Source organism: Rhineura floridana, chromosome 9 (genome assembly GCF_030035675.1).
Source record: "Rhineura floridana isolate rRhiFlo1 chromosome 9, rRhiFlo1.hap2, whole genome shotgun sequence".
In the NCBI taxonomy this organism is placed as follows: domain Eukaryota; kingdom Metazoa; phylum Chordata; class Lepidosauria; order Squamata; family Rhineuridae; genus Rhineura; species Rhineura floridana.
In genome coordinates, this window is record NC_084488.1 from 62,259,399 (window position 1) to 62,275,659 (window position 16,261).

Genomic DNA, 16,261 nt, shown 5'->3' on the forward strand with positions numbered 1-16,261 from the left:
AACCACCTCTGAATACCACTTAACATGAAAACCCTATTCGAAGGATCGCCATAAGTTGGGGTCGACTTGAAGGCAGTCCATTTCCATTTTCAAACATGATTGCACAGGAATAAATCCCATTGAACTCAAAAAGTATGCAACGGATCAAATGCACCCTCCCTTCTCCCTCATGTCCCCTCCCTCTTGCCCCTTCCCTCCCCTTCCCCTCCAATCTTCTCCCCCTCCAATCTCCTCCTTCCCCCTCCCCATGGTCAGTTTTACCTATCTTAAGCATGATTGCACGCAAGTAAATACCATTGAACTCAGTAAGCATGCAAATGATCAAGCCTGCCCTCCCCTGCTCCTTCCTTTGTCCCTCTCCCTCCTTCCTCTCCCTTCCCTTTCTCCTTCCCGCTCCTCACATGGTCTGTTTTACCTATCTTAACCATGATTACATAGTAAGCATGCAAATGATCAGACCTGGCTTCCCCTCTTCCCCTCTTCTCTCCCTTCCTCCTCCTCTCCCCTCTTCCTTCTTCCTCCTTCCCTGCCCACTCCAGCTTTCCCTTCCTCCCCCTGGTCAGTTTTACCTATCCTAAGCATGATTGCATGAGAGTAAATCCCACTGAACAGAACGAACATGCAAATGATCAAACCTGTCCTTCTCCTCCCCTCCCCCTCCTTCCTGCTCCCCTCCCCCTCCTCCTCTCTGCCCTCCATCCCCTCCCTCCTCCTCTTCCTCCTCTCCCTCCCCTCCCATCCCCTGTGGTCAGTTTCACCTATCGTAAGCATGATTGTAGGGGAGTAAATCCCACTGAACTCAATAAGCATGCAAATGATAAATCCATTTTTGGTAAACTTGCACAGGATCTCATTTCTTACCTCCCGGATTAAAAAAACAGAGAAATTTACTAACAGGCAAAAAACCTTGCGGTTTAAGAATGTACCTATAGCTCACAGATATTTCTATCTAACTTTAAAAAGCAGGGAAATTGAGCAGCTATAGTGAATGCACTACGGCAGCAGGAAACCTGACCACCTCTCTGAGAGATTGTGCTGCCCTACAACTTTGTCAAAATGCAAACACAATTTGGGTTGGTCTTTCACAGTCCAATCCACTTCCTGTGTAGCTTGGAAGAATTTGGTAACGTGTGCCTCAGAGCGTATGGTAAATGGTGGCAACACCTGCAATCAGCCCAAATAATAGAAAGAAGACATGTGCTGTGCTGATCTTGTTTTAGCAGGGAAGACGCAACATTATTAAGACAGTTGACATAGTTCAGATAATCACTTTAAATATGTCTGATTTCCTTTGCAATTTTAGTGAAGTTTCTTATAGGAAATCATTTTCTTTTGTTTATATTTCTGTGAATATGTGAAGTACAGCAACACTTTGCAAAATTTACACTTAAAAACTCCAAAAATAATTGTGGAATAATGGCACTGACGATTCTGCAGAATAGTCTCTAGTGGACATCAGAAGTGTCTCAGTTTGCACAAGATAAAACAGGTGGAGGTGAAGTATATTCTAGCAAAATTCTAGGTGTGCTCTATGTTTTTAATTGACCGTGCCCACCTTGCTTTAAATGAAGTGGTTTAAACATAGCAGCTGAAAACATGCATCCTCTTTTTTTCCAACAGTTACAGTAATTGCTGAAGTAGCAACATATTGTAATCTGATTTTACATCAAAGTGCAGTTTCAGATTCAACTGTTAATGCACCCAAAATAGAAATAGAACATAACCTCCAGTTTGAAACACAAAAGGCAGTCTTCACCATCATATGACACTGACCAATAAAAAAGCTTTGAAATTAATAAAAATATATTTGACACAGGTTTCTAGGATGAATAATGAGAGAAATAAAATTTTCTAGATTAGATTCTCTGTAGAAACATTAGTAACACAGGAATGAAGCAAAGTAAGAAAAACTGCAACAAACATACAAAAATCTTTGGAGATGGCAGGTATTGCTACCATTCACCATATGCTCAGAGGCACATGTTACCAAATTCTTCCAAGCTACACAGGAAGTGGATTAGACTGTGAAAGACCAACCCAAATGGTGTTTGCATTTTGACGAAGTTGTAGGGCAGTACAAAATTTCAGAGAGGAGGTCAGGTCTCCTGCTCCCCTGGTGCTTTCACTATAGCTGCCCAATTTCCCTGGTTTTTAAAATTTGATAGAAATATCTCTTGGCTATAGGTACATTCTTAAACTGCAAGGTTTTTTTGCCTATTAGTGAATTCTTACAAAAGAAAGTCGAAATAATTTATGCCTTTAATTACATATTTTAATAGACTGATTTTAATGGTTTGGACACAGTTTAATTGCACTTTGCTTTTGTGTAAACTGCTTGGGGATTCTTCTAGATTGGAAGATGAGTAGAAATTGGGAAGTTTCTGGTTTGAATCTTGCTTCTGTCATGAGCTTACTAGGTGGTCTTAAATAAGCCACCGTCTCTCAGCCTCCTTCACCCTTCTGTAATAAGGGAGATGATAATACTGACTTTACATTACAGGTTCTTGTAAGGATTACAACCCAATAATACATTTGAAGTGTTTTTGATATTTGAAAGTGCTGTACAAATGTTAAGCATTACAAGCATTTCTTTACTAAATCAATACTATAGTGACTAAGAGTGACTACCTTCTGCTGATTATCATATTACTTATTAACATAGGCTTCCTTTGAAAGGGGCAGTTTTTGATTCTGTTAATATTTTCCCTGTTAACAGTAGTTACTGGTTGTGTTGAGAATTAACCTTTTATGTTACCTTATAAATATTGGAGATAATGTGTAATACAAAAATGTTACTTTTCCTTATGTTGTAGCAAAATTCTGGTATCATTTACCTCTCTTGTTTCTCCTCCCTTTCCACCTAATTTGTAACAATTTTTCCCCTCCAAAACTAAACAGTATAATTCACATAAAGACTTCAGTAAGCTCTGTGTAACCCTGGTAACTGCCCTAACATCACATGTACATGGTAATAAATTTGATATATAGGTGCAGAGGCGTTTGCACTATGAACATTTACTTTTTGAGTAAATAAAATTTTGTGTGATTACAAGCTAGTCCTGTCAGTCATGAAGGAGCTCTCTCTCTCATCCTCTCCCTCCTGATATTTTCCTTCAGCTTTAGATACATACATTTTGCTCTTGCAAAACTTGCTCCCTCCCTGAAAGCAGTGGTATTGGAGAGTGCTGGTAAGATCATTCTCTCTGATTACAAGCTAGACCAAACAGTCATGAAGGAGGTTCCCCTCTTGATCTTGACATTTTCCTGAAACTGAAGATATATGTTTTGACTTGACAAAGCTGTCCCCTCTAGAAATGTGAAGGCCTGGGGAAAAAAAAAGAGAAGTATTAAAAAATGTCAAACCCCCCCAGTTTTTTCCAGTCCCCCCCCAGGGCCTTCACATCTCTAGTCCCCTCACTCTCACATACTTGGGGGTTGCATAGCTCATTGGTAGGGTGTCTGCCTTCTATGCAGAAGATCTCAGGTTTAGTCCCTGGCATTTTCAGGTAGGGCTGGGAGAGATTTCTTTCTGAAACCGTGAAGAGCCACTGCCAGTCAGTGTAGATGTTACTGAGCTAGATGGCCCAATGGTCTGACTCAGTAGAAGGCAGCTTCCTATGTTTAACACTGGTGTTTTCCTTATTTGGAAGACTAGAGACATAGTTTCACTCCCAGTAGACCCTTGTATGCAGCATTTTTTAAATGTTGGGTCACTGAGATGCCACAATGTCCTTTAGATATCTGTGCAGATACGCCTGAGAGAAGCCCAGATCCTTCCAAGGTATCATCACTTGATGGGCTATGACCTCCTTCGAAGGTATCACTTGATGGGCTATGACCTTCCACGGTATCGTCACTTGATGGGCTATGCAGGAATTGGCTGGGCCATCGAATTCCTCATGGAGAACACACTCACATCCAACTGCCCCACATCTCCTGCTGTTCTGCAGCTGTGCTGAGCTCAGCCTGTGTCATCTGAACCTGGGCTTGTGGTTTAGCTGTCTTGGACAAACCATGACCCGTAAACTGTAGAGCAAACTTTGGTTATAGCTCATGATTAGTTGGAAGAGAGCTAAAACACTTGCAGGCTGGCACTCTGAGAGGAGAGAGACAAATAGATTGCTACGTGGGAGTCATGCAAACTGGCTTTTCATAATAAATAATGGCCTGCCCAGGAGGTGGAATGACTGAAGTTGATGCTGCATACAGTTGTAAAATGGACCGTTCCCCTATTTTTTAATAGAAGGAGCTCAGTAAAATCCAACTAGTATTTTTATGTTTAATATTTTTCATTTTATTTTCAATATTTTATTAATAAATTGAATATTAGTTGCCCAATAACAGTATCTTTCTTGTGTCCCATGGTAAATTAGCAGACATGCAGATATTTCTCATTCAAAAAGCCTTTTAAGTTGAGACCTTATCCCAGTCTGCATCTGTGTTTGAATTGCTTTTTAATATATTTTTAAACCTTTTTAAAAAAAACCCAATGTTTTTAACCTCTTTTTAAAAAAAAGTCTTGAAAGCTTTTAAAAAATGTTTTTTTAAATGTTTTGTTTTAATGTATATTAAAGTCTGTTTTTATGATGTTTAAAGTGTTTTTAGTGCTTTTGTTTGCCGCCCTGGGCTCCTGCTGAGAGGAACGGTGGGATATAAATCAAATAATAAATAAATAAATAAAAATAAATTTACACTAGGGTTTTAAAATGGTTTCCTGGTTCATGGGGTAGATAAGAAAAGTCAAATCATATAATGATTGCAGTATTCATCAGTGACATTAAATTAGTAGGAGTGGACAGACAGCTTGTTTCTGTGTTTCTTCTGTGTTTGATCAATGTACAACTTAAATTGAAGACAATACTTTGTTATATTTGTAGAAGTATTGTTTGAAGTGTGGGTCTGTCCTTGTGTATTTAAAAAAGTTGGTGTTCTATTTTAGTGGGGAAGAGAGTGTATAGGGAGATGTTTTCCCTGTAGTGGGTTGGCACCTAACATTGTTTCCATGGGGAAGTAGGTATAGCAGATAGGAGGCTGCCTTATCCTGAGTCAGACCATTGGTCTATCTAGCTGAGCATTGCCTACACAGACTGGCAGTAGCTCTCCAAGGTTTTAGACAGCACTTTCTCCCAGTTACCCTACCTAGAGATGCCAGGACTGAACTTTTGAATGCAAAACATGTGCTTTACCATGGAGCTATGGCTTTTCCTCTAGGCCTGAATTTTCAGTGGTGAAATCTGTATGTAAGCAAGAAAGTATGTAAGCAAGAAAGTCCCTGTTTGGCTAATCTAGACATGTTTACTTTTAGAGCTCTGAGCATTACCTGAAATGAATTCCCAGATAATGAAAATTAAAAAACATAGGAAGCTGCCTTATATTGTAGGAGTTGGTGAAGGGTAAAGAACTCATCCTAGTTTCCAGTTCCAGATAATGCTAAGCATTGTGCATCACCTTAAAAACTTCACCGTATAGTTCATTTGTGAGCACTTGAACACAGAAAAATGTTGTGGGGGGGGGGAATTGGTTATATTAAGGCATAAGGCAATTCTAATATTAAAAAAGCAAGGAAATGTAGAATTGATCTATTCCGTGAGTACCCTGCATGTTAGCCATAACTATTTGTTATTAACATGAGGTGGGAAAACTAAATGAGAACTATAGGAGTTTATGAAAAGAAACCTACCTAACAAGCAAGGAAATCACAGCAATGTGAAAATTAAGTGTCTGTGTATGTATTGTTTGCCATAATCACTTATTACTGAGACTTTAAAACAACTTATGCTTTTGAAATCATATATTTTATCTTATTTGTATATCCCAAGTGTGATGGCCAGTTAATAATTGGTTTGAGTCTTGATTTAAAGGCCTCTATTTTTCAGCATAAAGTGAAGGCTACTGTGATGGTTACTGAAGACACTAGTTGCTCATTTCTGTCTCAGGAAGTTGGTAACGGGGAGAACAAAGTAATCTTCCTGGCTTCTGGAAGCCTGACGCTCAGCAGAATGGTGTGTAAGCCTTCTAGTTGAGCATGGGGAATTATAGGCATGTAGGAACACCTGGACGCTTCCTTTCCATTCCTTTTCTAGCTTTTTTCAGGCCAATGTTTAATTAGGAGACACATTTAAAAAATCTGCTATAAAGTTGAGGACATGCAGTTGGTGCTAGTGAAACAACTTTGAAACCCTAAATCTTTTTTTTAGAGAAAAGTGATTAAAAGCAGTTAATTTGCCTAGGATGGCCATGGCTTCATCTTGCTTTCCACAAGAGCTAAGGAATTCTCCCTCCTCATGATCTGGTGTGTTTTTAATAGTACTGCTATGCTTTATTTCTGTTTCAATGAAATTGTAACTGTCGATTGATTATAGTGTTCCAAGATAAAAGAAAAATTATTCCATGACGTTCATATTTTTTAAATGTATAACATTTTAAAAAGTTATAATTATATTTTTTAGAAGTTAATCATTGTTGTACTGTAGCAACTACCTGGTTTGTTTATGTAATTGGAGTAAGTAACAAACTTGAGATTCAAGTTTTTCTCTTTTTTTTGTACTTGGCCAATATTATTAATAGAATCAATCCATTCTTTCTTCACCAACAGATTTTAAAAAATAAGTTAAAACCAAGGAGGTTCTTCCTTACTAATCTGCTTCATTCCTGGCTCGTACTGTAACATCCCTCAGTAGAAGTGGGGGACCTATTAGGATGGTCCACCCCAGGAGGCTGATAGATCCAATTGGTTTCCAGATAGTTCTGGGGGATTTTCCTACTAATATGACTGGCACTCCTGTTGAAGCCCTGGCTGATCTGTGGAATACCCAGATGGCCTGGGCTGTTGACCCGATATTTCCTGATCGCCCTCTCCCACTTTATAGAACCCAGTTGGCTCCTTGGTATACACCAGACCTTAAGGCAATAAAACAAGTTTTTGAATGCAAGAGGAGTAAAACTCCAAATGAATGCAACCGAACAGTAGTAAGTGCTCATTATCGAGCCTACTCAGTGGCAGTGAAGGCAGTGAAGAAGACATACTTTGTTGCTTCCATTGCATCCTCACTGCATGGTCCAGCAGAGCTTTTCCAGGTAGTGTGGGCCTTTTACAGTCTGGCCTGAAGGTGGTGGTGGAACTTATGGTGGCTCACTGTGATTTGTTTGCATAACACTTTGAGGATAAAATCACTTGCCATCTGCCGGAACCTTGACTTCACTAGTAGAGCAAATGAATCTCAAGAGGTGTCCAGAGCACTGTCTAATTTTGTTGTTTTATGTTCACCGCCCAGAGAGCTATTGCTAGTCGGGCGGTATATAAATTTAATAAATAAATAAATAAATAAATTGTGTTGGATGGGTTTCACTTGGTAGGGCTTAAGGACGCAGACAAGGTGCTTGGCTCAGTTCAGGCAACGACATGTGTTCTTGACCCTTCCTCTTCGTGGTTGATAAAAAATTAGCAAGGAAGAGATGGTTGGCTGGGCCAGGGAGGTAATTATTGCCTCCGTGAAAGAGGGGGTAGTCCCTGTCTGCTGAAAAGTGACAGTGGTAAGACCACTCCTTAGGAAGCCCTCCCTGGATCTAGAAAATCTAAGTAATTGGCCAGTCACTTCTTTGGCAAGGTTCTTGAGTGCATGGTTGCAGGCCAGATCCAGACTCTCTTGGATCAAATTGATTATCTAGATCCATTTCGATCAGGGTTTAGACCTGGTTTTGGCACAGGAATTGCTTTGGTCACCCTGTATAATGACCTCTGTTGGGAGAGAGATAGGGGAGTATGTCCCTATTAATCCTCCTTGAGTGGCTTTCAATACTATCAGCCATGGTATTCTTCTGCAGTGGCTGTCTTAGTTGGGGTTGGATGGCTCTGCTTTGCAGTGGTTCTGGTCCTTGGATGGTCGCTGTCAGATGGTGGTGCTTGGGGAGTATTGTTAGGCCCCATGGAGTCTTCAGTGTGGGATTCCACGGGGTTTGATTTTATCCCCTATGCTATTTAACATCTACATGAAACTGCTGAATGGGGTCATCCCGAGATCTGGAGTACGTTGTCAGCAATATGCTGACAACACACAACTCTATCTCTTCTTCACATCTCCAGGTTTGGCAGTAAATATGCTAGACCAATGTCTTGCCTCTGTAATGGACTGGTTGAGAGCCAATAAACTAAAGCCCAACCCAGACAAGACTGAGGCACTGTTAGTGGATGGTTACATAGACTGGATGAAGTATATGCCGCCTGCTTTTGATGAGATTACACTCCTTCTGAAGGATCAGGTGTATAGCTTGGGGGTACTCATGGATCCATTACTGTTGCTTGAGGCTCAAGCCTTCGATCAGTTTTGGCTGGTGGCCCAGCTATGACACTATCTGGACAGGGATAGCCTGACTTTCATTTTCTACGCCCTGGCAGCCTCTAAACTAGATTACTGCAATGTATTATACGTGGGCCTGCCTTTGAAGACAGTTTGGAAACTGCAGCTGATGTAGAATTCGCAGTCAGATTGCTCACTGGGGCAAGTCATTTGGAGCACACAACACCAATTTTAGCATAACTACGCTTGCTACCAATTAGTTTCTGGGCTCACTTTTCAATGTGCTGGTTTTGACCTATAAAACCTTATATGGCTCAGGACCTCAATATCTCAAGGGCAGCCTCTCCCCACGTGAACCAACCCAGACCCTGCCTTCAGCATCTGAAGCTCTTTTACATGTGTGAGGGAGGTGCAGAGGATGGCAACACAAAAACGGGCCTTCTCAGTGGTGGCCCCCCCATTTATGGAATGCTGTCCTCAGGGTGGCATGCCTGGCACCATCATCTATTTTTGGGCTCCAGGCAAAAACATTTATCTTCTCCCTGGCATTTGGCTTCTAATTTGGGAGGGCTTTTGGAGGGCTCTTGATGTTGTAGCCTCTTTAGGGGGTGGTTGTTCCACCACTGTTATATTTATGTGTTTTTAACTTGTTGATTTGTTTAAGCACTTTGTGTTCACTTTGTGAAGAAAAGCAACTAACAAATTTAATAAATAAATTACATAATATAAAAACAAACTATGGTTTCTCATTATAAGAATGTGCCATGGGTTTGCAGGTTCCCTTTCTCCTCACCTCCCTTTTTCTCTATACATGTGGAAGACATTGTAAGTTTTTGCATTCATGTTTGAATTAACCACAGCTCCTCATTATGCCTAGACTTCAAGACCTGTGGCTTGTTGTAACTGTGGCTAAATAAAAGCAAACCATGATATCAAATCATTTTTTGCAGACTTTAATTATTTATTTATGAAAATATTTATATACTACCAACTCAAATAATATATACAGCAATATATGCAAGTACAGTAAAAAACACCGTAAACAATACAAAATAATCATTAAAATGCCTGACTAATCAGGAAAGTTTAAATATCTCTATAGGCTTTCGGGTTAAAAAGGTCTTCCAAGAGATGTGTGAAAGTCAATAACGAGCATGCCTGTTGAATCTTTGCTGGAAGAGTATTTCATAGATGGAACAAGTGGCACTAAATGCTTGACTTTTACTTGAAGCCAGTCTAGCCTCTGTAACACCAGGGACAAATAACAGTGCTCCTTTGGATGATTGAATTGGGATATAAGGGGTCAAGCTGTTTGGAAGGTGTCCTGGACCAATTTGTTTAGAGCTTTGTATATTAACACAAGAGCCTTGAACCTGGCCTGGTAATATATGGGCAGTCAGTGCAGATGTTTTAATAGAGGTGTTGCATGCTGTTGTCTGTCTGCCTGCTGTATTCTGCACCAGTTGGAGCCTAAGGGCAGCCCCACATAGAGTGCATTGCCACCTAGAGCTCCTTTGGAAGGAAGGGTGGAACATAAGTTTATTCATTATCATCCACTCTCAAGATTACCAGTGCATAGACTACAATCGCTGGGTTATCCTGATCCAGATTTCAACCAACAATGACTATTTTCTAGTGTTACCATTTGGGAACATAGAGAATATCATACCCAAAAGTTCTTTGTATACATTGTCCAAAAATCTACAAATTCCGATTTTATGTAGCAAGTCAGCATTTGGTGAGTGATCTCTCCAACAGCAAATTTATTGCATTTGTGGTTTTCAGTTGTAGGACACTTAAGTGCCAACAAAATGAAAACTGGATTTTTTTTATAATAAGAGTTAATCAAGGATTGTAGCCAACACTGCGTTAGTGGACTTCCATGCAATGAAACTTCCCCTTTCCTCTCTTCTCTCTCCTTGAAACATACCTAAATCTGCTCCAGATGGCTGCCCAAATCTCTGGAGCAGATTTTGAAGGTTGGTTTGGAGTTGCAGAGGGGAGAAGAGGAAGGCAAACTCTGACTGCGCAAGCAGAAGTTTATTCCTCTTACCGAAAGGCAGCACTGGATACAACCACGTATTTCTAACCTCATTGCTCCAAATCCAAGACTATTCTCCCATGTAATATTTTTAACAGTAGTAGTTACCCATTTATATTGGTAACATAATGATCTTTTGTTCTATTTGAGTTAGAATTGATGATATGTTTTCCCCTTTAAACCTTTGGGATCAACAAAATAAGTAAACATAGAAACTTTTTTTCATGAGTAGCTACAGATGTTAATAAAAGCAAATAATATCTCTGTTTGAAAATTCGATCTACTTGACCACTTAATGTGATAACATGGTGTTGTTCAAATTTGAAAGTCTAAATATGTTGTTATGATGGAAATGAGAAACATCTAATAAATATAGGAAAGACAGCTTATCATACTAAAAATAATAATAAAGTGGAAGTCCTGTACCGAGCCTGTATTTGACTTTATAACAAACTTTTAAAATGTAAGATATGAATGTGATAAATCTATTGTAATACCATCACAGACTAGTAAAATAAATCTAGTACTACTTGCTCTGCACATGTTGTCTTCATAATAAATTGATCAGCAACTGCCACTAAGTAGGTAGGTAGATCAATTTACCCCATCAAAGTTGTGTTTATTGCAGGCATACAGCCATTCCAGGCAGTTTATACACTAATTCTTTATCTTCTGTTAATAATTTTTTAAAAGGTTCTAAAATGACAAAATCATTTAAGCTGACTACTCTAATGACATCCTGTGCTTATCACAAGTATTGTTAACACATTTTTTGTTAGCTTTCACCAGTTAACTTGATATACAGAGAAGAGGCTGCCCTCTAGTGGAGCAATTTGAGAATTCACCTGAAAGTTTTTTCTTTTTTAGTTTCCCAACAATATTTCTAACCAATACTGCTAACTTGTGATTTGAAGATATTTTATATGTAAACTTAACAATTACAATACCATTAAGCATGTGAGGGCTTTCCCATGACCAGAGGTTCTTGTGTATGGGGGTTGGGATGATACCTAATGAAATAATGATGGTGATGTACATGTAGTATCAGAACATTCAGAGCACTTCAGATGCCATGTATGTAATCCTTACAGCAGGATCTTCTAAGGTAGATATAGGGATGATACTACAATTGTAGGTGTGTGTCTGTTGTGGAGGCACCACTGAGACTGAGATAAGTGACTTTTCTAAGGCAACCTAGTAAGTTTTGGGGGCCTCTAGCTCAGGCTCTTAGGCACTATACTGCATCAGCTCAGATCCTACTGTGTTGTATCATCTACGATATTTTTATAAGGAAGGGAAAGCACTTATTTCTTTAATTTATCAGTGTATACCAATTGTGCTGCTCATTATTGTGTGTTGTCATGGAATATTTGACCAGGATCTAAAGGAACATTCAGCTAGTTGCATGTGTCCAAAGATCTTTTTGAGACTTGTGTTTCCTGACCACCACTACCACCCCAGCTTTGTAGAACCTCTGAAACTGGGCGGAGTTGCAAAAGCAATTTGTGATATCATGTGGGGATTTGATGTTCAGTCTAGCTGGGTGCATAAAAGCCCTTGCTCTGGTTTAAAAAGAATATATTGTGACCATAATTCCCTGTAGTTATTAGTGAACTTGCATGCTTGGCCAATTAAAAATACCAGCAGCTATCTGCATGCTAGCAGTGATATTTGTTAGTGTAAATTCAGCCTTTGAACAGAGTGTTTTGTTCTAAGTTCAAAATGTAGTAATTTGATAGTAATGTCTCACTGAACCACTAAGCAGAATTTAAGGCTTTTCAGTAGCAAATATGTATGTGTATCTGCTTATAATGTACAAAACTATAATAATTTGCTTCTGAGAAATATGTATATCTGCCATTGCCATTTTATATGTATAATTGTGCTTTTTTGATATGGTATATTAAATTAGATCTGTGAAATTATGGGTTACAAATAGCATTGGAAGTCAATTTTGTATATATTTAAATTTGAAACTAACCAAATCCCTCAGTCACTGAGTATTTTTGAAAAAAAATGTGGTAGTCTGTCACAAATAAGAGGTATCATATAGGAATCATACATGAAATTATGGGATATGTTTTTAATTTTACCCAAAATGTGTAAGAATGGTCACTTTATCATCATATCACACTGGAAGACATTCACAGTGAACATGTTTATACAGCCACAAGAGTGGCTGTATACTATAGCCAATGTGGATTTTTCACATTCCACAATGTTAAATTGAAAATACCCCCATGCCATCTGATGCTTCCCATAAGCTCATTTCAGAACAAAACCTGATAAAACTTAGAGTCCTGAACTCAGAAATGCTTGCTTAATGACTATCTAAATTTTCATGGTGATACACAAAACAGTCAGAGAGAATAGAGAGTTCAAAGTCTAAAAAGAGAGGGAAAAAAAAACAGATCCCTTTTGGACTTTTTTCGGTCAGAGTTCTCAGAATCTCTTGAAATTCAGTAAAAATCAGCCATGTTCACAGAGTACCTGTACTCCTATTACTGACCTTGCCCCATACTCTGACCTTCATCTTCTGCAGTTTAAAAGTTAAAAAAAAAAAAGCCTAGCTGATTTTTAATTAAAATTAAGAAATTTTGCATTGGACTGAATTATAGCATCGGGCATACTCAGTAAGAACCAACTGTCAGTATTCTTAAAGGCAGACTTACAGCTGCTTGGCTTGGCTAATCAGGAGGCCTCACCCACACCAGACCTTTATTTCACTTTAGACAGTCATGGCATTCCCCAAAGAATCCTGGGAAATGTAGTTTGTGAAGGGTGCTCTGAGGAGACTGTTATTTGCCTGACAGAGCTCCAACGGCCAGAGTGGTTTAATGGTCAGCCGCTCTGATTGAAGCTGTGTGAGGGAACAGGGCATCTCCTAGAGACTCTCAGCACCCTTCACTAACGACACTTCCCAGGATTCTTTGAGAGAAGCCATGACTGTCCAAAGTGAAATAAAGGCCTGGTGTGGATGTGGCCAGGGACAGCTATGGTTTAAATTTGAGTGGGAGGCCTGCTGTAGAATAAAAAGGTGGGGGAAATGCTGAAAAGCAATGATCCTTTTGGAAAGGAAAGGGGCTTCCCTTCTGCTCAATGCCCATCCACCCAATCTTCCCCCCTCCTCCTCCTCCCCCCTCCCTGCCCTTCCCCTGGGTCAGTGTTGGACTATGACCTGGGAGACCAGGGTTCAGATCTCCACACAGCCATGAAGGTCACTGGGTGACCTTCAGCCAGTCACTGCTTCTCAGCCTCAGAGGAAGGCAATGGTAAAACCACCTCTGAATACTGTTTACCATGAAACCCCTATCCATAGGGTTGCCATAAGTTGGGATTAACTTGAAGGCAGTCCTTTTCCATTTTCAAACATAATTGCACAGAAATAAATCCCATTGAACTCAAAAAGTATGCAACGGATCAAACCAACCCTCCCTTCTCCTCCCTCCTAGCCCCTCCCTCTTGCCCCTTCCCTCTCCCTTCCTTTGCCCCTCCCTCCCCATCCCAGTCCCCTTCCAATCCCTTTCCCATTTGCCCCCTCCCCTTCCTCCTCCCCATGGTCATTTTTTGCACAGGAGTAAATACCTTTTATAAGCATGCAGATGATCATACCTGCCCCCCCTCCTCTTCCTTTGCCCCCATCCAATCCACTCCTTCCCCCCTCCCCCCTGGTCAGTTTTACCTATCCTAACCATGATTGCATAGGAGTAAATCCCGTTGAACTCAATAAGCATAGAAATGATCAGCCCCGCCTTTCCCCTCCTTCCCCTCTCCTCTCCCTTCTTCCTTCCCTCCCTTCTTCCTCCTCCTCTGCCCACTCCAGCCCTCCCTCCCCCCCAGTCAATTTTACCTATTCTAAGCATGATTGCAGGGGAGTAAATCCCACTGAACTCAATAAACATCCATATGATCAAACCTGCCCTTCTCCTCCCCTCCCCCTCCTCTCTGCTCCCATCCTCCTCCTCCCTTCTGTCCTTCCAAATTCTTCCAAGCTACACAGGAAGTGGATTGGACTGTGAAAGACCAACCCAAATTTTGTTTGCATTTTGACAATTTTGTAGGGCAGTACAATATCTCAGAGAGGAGGTCAGGTCTGCTGCTTACTATAGCTGCCCAATTTCCCTGCTTTTAAAAGTTGGATAGAAATATCTGTTGGCTATAGGGTCTTCTTAAACCTCAAGGTTTTTTGCCTGTTAGTGAGTACATCTTTAATTTATGGGGTGGCATAATTTTGTGATTTTTGGAAGATGTGGCAAGTCTTCTTTAAAACTCCAGGAATTATGAAAGGTAATACCTATACCAATTCCATTATACAGATATTTGGAATGGTTTTATGTTCTTATTCAGCTAAGTATTTTGTATTTATGTTAGAAATGTTAAAAGATACAATCTGTATTCACAGAAGTTATCAGAGATTCCATTGCTCTGATCATCAGAGTTCTCTTTCTCCACACCCATCTGTGCCCATCTTGCTGATCTTTTTTTTTTTTTTTCAATAATTTTTATTCAGATTTTCATAAAACATACAAGACAAAATCATAAAACATTCAAAGACAAAAAACAAAATCAAAAATAGTTAAACAAAAAGAAAAAAAAGAAAAGAAAAAAAAAAAACAAAAATAAAAAATAAAGAGTAAAATATTGACTTCCCATTTGTCAAAGATCAAATCAGTTATAAGTCTATAATATATAACAATCCTGTCTCTTAAGTCATATTATAAAATCACTTTCCTCCAGTAGTTATCTTACTTAATCATCAAATCTCATAAACATTACTTTATTCTTTCCACAAAAAGTCAAAGAGAGGTTTCAATTCTTTAAGAAATATATCTATCAATTTTTTTTTTTTCCAGATAAGCATATCGATTAATCCATCTCATTACTAATTATGATAATCTTATTGTCATAACCATAGTCAAAATAAACATTTCAATTAATCCATCACATCAGAATCTGTTAGGTTCAGTAATTTCAGTAGCCATTGTTCTATTATCTCTATTAGTTCCATTTTCCATCTTCCATCTTCAGTAGTCTTGTTAAGTCCAGTAATTTCAATATCCAATCTTCCATTATCAGTATTCCATAATAATCTTGCTGTCAAAGCCATAGTCATATAATAAGAGTCTGATGGGAATTACCTCTATCCCAAATATTTTCTTGCCATCCATTCTGAATAAGTTGCTGAAATACTGCTGTAAAATCATATCTCTGTTCTTTTTTTCAAAATACACTGGGTCATCTCTTAAAAGTTTTTCCATTGTCACATGGCTGCAGTTAATTCCATAGATTTTCTCTATATTGGGCTCCATCACATCATTCCAGTCCAGAAGATAATCCATGCCATTGATAACTTTATCTCTAGAATCTTCATTAATTTCTTCAGAGATAACATTGAGTTCCAAACAATAGATTTTATTTCTAAAGTCCATAGACTCCAAATCTTGTTCCTGTTCCACGTTTGTTCCAATCTCCGGGATCTCCTCTCTCACAGGGACCCCTATTCCAGTCTCCAGGGTCTCCTCTCTCACAGGGACCCCTGTTCCAATCTCCGGGGTCTCCTCTCTCACAGGGACCCCTTCCAGGGTCACCTCTCTCACAGGGACCCTTATATCTTTAATCTCCTGCTTCATTTTACTCAATTCAATTTTCGTTATCTCAATCTCATCCATTATTCTCTGAAACATAGTTATTTCCAGATTCTCAGCCACTTTCTTAATTGCCATTTTAAAAGAAAAATATAGGAAAACCACTTCTTATTTCAGCAACAATTGGGTTAATACTCCAAACTTGGTGACATCACAGTATAAACAGAGCAGACAGCCTTATCTCTCCAATAGTTAAGTAAACAAAATGCAGTTCCCAGGATCGAAGCAATTAATGGCAATCGTCAAGAAACAGATTCGTCAAAATAAAATAGACCAAA

General features: G+C 39.3%; 1 protein-coding gene across 4 annotated transcripts in view; it reads left to right on the forward strand.

Moving 5' to 3' along the window:
- FBXW7 (F-box and WD repeat domain containing 7) overlaps window positions 1-16,261 on the forward strand; it is a 208,945-nt gene that overhangs the window by 57,708 nt on the left and 134,976 nt on the right. The window lies entirely within an intron of this gene.